This window comes from Dama dama, chromosome 7, assembly GCF_033118175.1.
Source record: "Dama dama isolate Ldn47 chromosome 7, ASM3311817v1, whole genome shotgun sequence".
Lineage (NCBI taxonomy): Eukaryota > Metazoa > Chordata > Mammalia > Artiodactyla > Cervidae > Dama > Dama dama.
In genome coordinates this window covers 12,924,064-12,930,063 of record NC_083687.1, presented here as the reverse complement: position 1 = coordinate 12,930,063, position 6,000 = coordinate 12,924,064, and positions in this window count along the sequence as shown.

The following is a 6,000-nucleotide window of genomic DNA, read 5'->3' as shown; positions in this document are numbered from 1 at the left end:
GAGCCGACTCATTGGAAAAGACCTTGATGCTGGGAGTGATTGAAGGCAAAAGGAGAAGAGGGTGGCAGAGAATGAGGTGGTTAGATAGCATCACCAACTCAGTGGACATGAATTTGAGCGAACTCTAGGAGATAGTGAAGGACAGAGGAGCCTGGCATGCTGCAGTCCCCTGGCATGGGGTCGCAAAGAGTTGGGCACGACTTAGCAACTGAACAACTATGTTTGAATCAGGATGGGCTAGGTTATAGTACTGCACTAGTCACCTGTAGGTCAGGTGACTCTATAGGGCAGCTCACCTCCACGTGGTGGCTCAGCATTTCCAGCTGCTTCCATCTCTGGCTCTGCCAAACCCAACGTGAGGCTCCACATCAGAGATGGCTGAAGCGCTAGACTGGAGGATCCTGCAGAGGCTTTTCTTTGCCTCCTCCGGATATGGGCCTTTCATTTCCGCTGACCCTTCATTGGCCTGAGCTAGACACATGGCTAAACCTGACTGACTCCAAGAAGGCTGGGAGATACAACTTCCTGTGTGCTGGGGAAAAGGAATAAGAAAAAAAGATTTGGTAAACACAGCATTGTCTCTCTCACAGTGTTCAATAGTAAAGATAAATATAAACCAATTTAAAAGTGTTACAGGATCCAGGCTTTACAACCAGGGTAACATAGAGAATTGTTCAAACTAAAGCCTTTATTTCCACTTCTATAAAGTACAGTGTTATGTCTGTTGACTTAAAAAAAAAAAAATCACAACCTAAAAGTTGAGGGTTATATTTTACTTGGTGAGAAGTTTTAGGACTTGAAACCCAGGAGACAACAAGCATCTCAAGTAACCCTGAGATGTGAGGGTTACTGCTGATCGAGGAGGTGAGGGAGAGGAGCCAGTGTTTGCAACAAAGGGCAGGCAGTCTGAACATCAAATGATTATTGTTAATTAAAGAAAACCAAATATTCCAAATTAAGGAATTTAGCACTTTTCTATGTATGGGAAGATGCAAGAGTCTGGGCTTACTGAAATCATTCCTTTTATATGCACCTCAGCATCTGGGGCTAGTATCCAAGGTTTACACACATTGAGCTTCCTTTTCTCAGGGCTCATTGTGGGAAGTGGCCACTGTGTGATGGCTGCTAGACAGCAGGTATTCTCCTTCCTGAGTGTCCTCCAAGCTCACTGGCTTGCACTGGAGGGCTGCAAGTGCTGATTACTGTGACATCCTTGTTTACTGATATGGCAGGAAATATTTCACTTCTCATGTCCTTTGAGTGAAAAGAACGAACTTTTCTGATGTTCATGTAAGGCAGTTCCTGAAACAAATTCTCCCTTTCTGGAAAGGTTTCTCTCAGCAAATTTGTAATATATTACAAAAATCTGGCCCCAGCATTGGAGAATTAGCCTAGCTATTGTGTCCTTTAATTAGGAGTTAAGAGTAAATTATTTTTCATATACTGTTAATGAGTGTCCATGGGGTCACAAAGAGTCAGACATGAGTGAGCTAGTAAACAACAACAAAAACAAATTTCATATAATGAACAGCAAATCAGATCTGATATTTTGGGGGTAAGACATTAAGGAGATGGAGTATGAAAACCGTATGGTCACAGAAAGCTGATTTTTATCAATTTATTTCTAATTTAATGAATCTCCAAAACCTGAATCTCACAGATGTGTTTGTATCTGGAGTTGAAACCTTTCTAAGGTCAAATTGGCAGACCAGAAATTTTCTTTTTTTTTTTAGACCAGAAATTTTCTTTTTTTTTTTTAGACCAGAAATTTTCAATTGTCACAGTGGCCAATTCAAAAGGCAATACAGTTTATTTGATTGTGTTATTTAAGTTCCTTAAATATAACATCTACTACCAGTAAATATTACAAAGCACTTTCCACAGTATTTCTCATGACAACTTATCAAAAGCCTTGTATGAAAGAAAAATCAAAATGAAGCTGGTATTGCTGAGAGAGCTCTCTAAAATGGAGCCAGGAGGCCACTGAGGAAATGTGACTATGCATGCTCAGTCTGGATGGAATCTGACCTTTTTATCTGATGAAGTAATCCAGAACATTTGCCAGAAACTGCTGACAGTCTATCCACTTACTGGACTTTCATCCTAAAAAACTCATGATTCCTTAAAGACAAATATTTTCTGACTTGCATTGGAGTTAATCACCATTTTTTGCCAGACAACTTTTAACAACCTCATGACTTTTTGTGTTTATAAGCCTCTGACTCTTTTTCTTACCAGGAACACTCCTTTGGGGTTACCCAAATCTATGTTTCCAGTTACAGTTCTTAAGACCTAAGTAAACTTTTCTTATTTGTAGCCTCCTGCATAATTTTTTGGTTGACACCTGGGAGATAGATTTTACTACTCATATTCACAAACAAGGAAAACAAGATATAAACACGTAAAGTATCTAAGGTCATTTAACTACTTAGTGGTTCTGGTGGGCTGAAAACTCAGACCAGCTGACCCCAAAGTTCTTGCTTGACATTCCTTGAGTGACTGGCAGCTCCACCTGCTTCTAGGTGAACTCCTGAGCACTTCTAGACGGCACCCTAAATGCCTTCAACTGTTAAAACCAAATAAATTAAGGTTGACTCTATCTTAGAATGAAAATATTTTAAAGTAATAGCTATTATCAATTAATCATATAAGAAACTAATTATCCTTTCTACATACTACATTGTATGTAGTAAATATAAAAACAACCCCCCAAATGCCAAGATTTTTTAACTCATTCAAAAGAATTACATTTGCAAAAACAATTTCTTTAAATGCTTTAGGTTGTATAATCTCTAGATCTGCAGACATATCAAATGAGACTTTATGAAAGAATAATCACTTTCATTTGGGAGTCCAAAATTGTGCTCAAATATAGATGTAAATGACTATTTAATTTCTGACTTTTTAGAGGGGGACAGAACCCTGCATATTGACCCAAAGTAGATTCACAAGAATCTTTTTTACTTCACTTTCATCTGTTCACCTTCATTAACAATCTCTTCATGAAAGTCACAAAGGCTTATGACCAACAGGAAACAGATTGGACCTTAAGTACATAATCAACCAAAGAAGCAAGAATTTTAAGTTCTTGGTGACTAGAATTTGCTACTGTATCTTTATTAATGTACATATGCTTTACATACAACTTCAGTATGCCATTTAGTCTCATTTATAGGACTATGTTTCATCTGCAAATTCAACAAACACATAGCCATAGTCCAAAGGTGTCGAACCCCAAGAGAATTACAAAGATGACAACCACAGGGTCTTTCCTCTAAGGGAACTTTAAAAAAGTTAAGTTTGGATATTTGGGTAACCAAATAGGAGATAAAGGTAAATGAATCTACATCAGACTATTCCACTATGAAGTAAAAAATGATAGAATATCCTAATTTTGCAGTCCTCTGTGAATTAATAGATATAGGCATTATGCATCAATAGGTCCTAAGATTATAAAAAGAGAATTAGATATTATATGCCTCCTGAGAGAAGACCACCCCACCACCTAAAATGCTGCTAGAGGGATGGAACCTAAAGTGGGTCTAGACTTGAGATATAGTTGCCAATTTATAGGAAACAGAGAACAGAGGGACATGTTGAACTGCACCATGAAGCACACAATCTGTGAAGTCCTGACTGCAGAGGACTCTACAGGTCAAAAGTCCTCTTTTCTTCAAGAAAAAACTCGTAAAGTTAAAAAAAAAAACAAGACTTACAAGTTCAGTTTTTTCAAAAATGCGTGTATGTGTGTAGGGGGAAACCTGTACTGTCTAGGGGAGAACATTTGGGTGGTCAAACCATTTTTAGAAAGGAAGTGAAGTGGTTACTGTAATGCTTACTTGTTCGTTGTTGGTGAAACGGTTGTGATTGGGAAGCGATAGGCAGAAGGGACTCCTAAGGGTAGGTATTGAAGTTCTGTTTCTTGACTCAATGGCGATTACAAGGGTGTTTGCTTTAGAATTACTGATTAAGGCAAACATTGTCTTTGTCTTGTCTTTGGTTTCTGTGTTTTATTCTATGATAAAAAATTTTTTTAAAGAAAAACTATAACTAGAGGCCAGTCCTACCCAAGAGCAGAAATAATATTTTCTTCACAATGAACTATTTGCAAATGTATCCACTTGGTATCCTGGGAACATATTAAGGTTAAATTACTTTAAAACGAAAAATGCTTTTTAGAAAACTTTTGAAAGATATTCCATGTTGAATTACAATTTGGGAATTTTATTTAGATACTGTCTGTTTTTAGAAGGTAATGGACAAGTAGGTAGGAGTGTATTTTGAACGTTAAAGGGGTAAAATGGAATGAGGAAACATAAAGAGACTAGAACAATTTCTTGATGCTTAATGGTTAAATTCCAATAAAGGCCAGGGGAGTATCTATTAACATTTCCCATTGCGATTTTGTTGAGGGCAAGAATTCCCTCCCTTTCCTATCCTACATGGGAAGATAATTTCATCTCAGAATTCTATGACTTTTAAAAAGTACAGAGAATAGAATGCTCAGCTTGAGAGTCAAGAATCAAATAAACCTCTTAAACAGAAGTCCTGTGGGGAGTCAGACTGAAGAGTCAAAAAATGTAGATATATGTTATCCCAGGCTTCAGCAGAGGCTGTGTGTAAACCATTGATATGTTTATCTCTCATTACCCTTTTTACCAGTTTACAGACTCTGACCTTCCAATCCCACCCACCAGCTCTGACCACTGTCCTTGTTTACCAACAAACAAGTCTCATTCTCAAGCTCAATACTGAGAATGCTGGGAAGGTTTTTTTTTTTTTTTTTTTAACCTTATATGGGTTTTAAATAAACTGCATTTTGAAAAGAAAACAAAAAGGCAAGTCCCCAAATATACATTCTTCAAGCTAGGATTTGAACCAGTGACATTTAGGCTCACAAAATAGATTCTAGCCACCCACTGAGCCACCACATAAAACCTTGAGGTTATTTTCCTTTGCTCAGATCACACTTTCTCCTTTCCCCAAACATTCAGTAAATGAAAAAAGGACAAAATTTATTTACCAAAGCATGCATCCTGGTCCCTTTGCTGTCTGAGAAACTTTATAATGAAAAACAAACACATAACTATTTAGTATGTTTAGCTAAGAGGGAGAAATCCCAAGGGAATAGAAGGGGAGCGGAAAGAAGGAAATGTGGAGGCAATATCAGACTAAAAAGGAAGAAGAAAGTAGAGGAGAGAAATATAGGAAGAAAAAGAGCTGGGGAGAAGGAAAAGAGAGAATGACAAAGAGGTAGGGAAGGAAAAGGAGGAATCAGAGAGGCAGAGAGAAACTGGGAGTGGGAGAGGGAGGAAGCTGGTCTTAGAAGGGAAGGAAAGACAAAGAACAAAGAATTGCAGCAGAAGCCAGGAGAGGTGAGTTGAGTTCCTTTTTTCATTCTACAAATATTTATTGCCTATCCACTGTGTGCAAGGCATTCTGATATAGTCATTTCTTGGGAGAAACAAATATGAATTACTCTATTGCACAAAGAGTTCATTATTTCATTTCTTTAGTATTTCCCACCCCGCCCCCCCCGCCCCCACCCCCCCCACCCCCGCCGAGAATAAAAGTAATTTATGCTTCTTCAGAAGATTTGGATGATAAAGCTCTAATTTTCTCCCTCTAGGAGAAAGGCAGGGTAAAAAGAGAGTCTAATTCTAGCCTGTTGACATTTTGCTGCCTTTTGTATTGCATTCTTTCTGATGCTTAGTCTGAAGGGCAGCAGTTTCCCAGGGAAAACTCTTCCATGGGGATGGCAAAGGTGCGAAAGGACGAGCAGAAACACACCAGGCCTCTTCCGGCCTAGGAACCAATCCACTGTCAGTCCTGCTTCCGTCTCATGAAATCATGGCAGAGATGTAGGATGCAGGGTAAAGAAACAAGACCAATAATCACATACATCTAATTTTATATCATATAAAAGGTAAAACTTTCTAAGTACAGCAAATTTAAATTTATACAGTTTATACAATCACTTCTCCTCAACACTTTTTTTGC